This window comes from Dipodomys ordii, unplaced genomic scaffold, assembly GCF_000151885.1.
Source record: "Dipodomys ordii isolate 6190 unplaced genomic scaffold, Dord_2.0 Scaffold99, whole genome shotgun sequence".
NCBI lineage: Eukaryota > Metazoa > Chordata > Mammalia > Rodentia > Heteromyidae > Dipodomys > Dipodomys ordii.
In genome coordinates, this window is record NW_012267315.1 from 7,558,150 (window position 1) to 7,559,442 (window position 1,293).

Sequence of the window (1,293 nt, forward strand, 5' to 3'; positions counted from 1 at the left end):
CTTTTTGCTTATGTGGTGCTGAGGAATCGAACCCAGGGCCTCATGCATGCAAGGCAAGCACTCTACCACTGAGCCACCTTCCCAGCCCCCTTACTTCTAATTTTTTAACTATTGATCTACCCTAAATAGAAACTTCACAAGATCAGGAATTCATGTTTTATTGGCTATGTTCCCAGCACACAGATGATTCCATAACTTTCTGCAGAATAATTTTTGTTGGGTGAATCAAATACCAGCTCCAAAGTTCTGACAGGAAGTGATTGTGGGCCTAGTTTTACACCCAGCAATAGGAACATAGTCAAACAGGAACACAGATTTGCAGACATGCCCAAGTCCAATGAATTATTTTCCATGTTCTCATTTTGACAAGTCATTTGAGATAGCAAATGTTGCATTGAATCATAGGAAGAATGGAGCTAAATAAGAATCCCACACAAAAGAAAGTAAGTCCTGCCAGGTGCTGGTGGCTCACGCCTGTAATCCTAGCTTCTCAGGAGGCTGAGGTCTAAGGATCACAGTTCAAAGCCAGCCTGGGCAGGAATGTTTGTGAGACTTTTTTTTGGGGGGGGGTCATGGGGCTTGAACTCTAGGCCTGGGTGCTGTCCCTGAGCTCTTTAGCTCAAGGCTAGCACTCTACCACTTGAGCCACAGTGCCACTTCTAGCCTTTTCTGTTTATGTGGTGCTAAGGAATCGAACCCAGGGCCTCATGCATGCAAGGCAAGCACTCTACTACTAAGCCACCTTCCCAGCCCACTACTCTCTTTTCTCACCAAGCTTACCCACTTTATTAATCTGAAAGGAAATCCACATGGATCACTGCCACCCGCAGCATCTTCATTTTTTATCCATATCCCACAAGCTCCTTAAAATGTCCACAACCCAATTATCAATGCCACATCCAACAAGAAACGTATGTTCTCTTCCTGTGCACCACACCTGGCATACTTGAATGTCAGAGCCATCTAGGTATCTCATATCCTTTTTTTTTATATTAATGTGAAACATAAATGTCCCAAAGAGAAAATTTTAGGTTTAATCTGCTTACAGTTTTATGTGCTCTTTCTTCAAGATGTATCTCAATTAAAAATTGTAACTAAAATATAAAAATACCCTATGGAAATGACAGAGAATATGAACTCCTGGAAAAGATAACTGTTACATAGGAAATGCTCCAAAAACATAGAGCAGAAGCAGAAGACAGAAAATATAAACTCAAAAGACAAAAGTATCAGAATCAATCAAGATGGCCCAACATCCAATTAATTGGAGTTGTTTCATTTGTCTACATCATA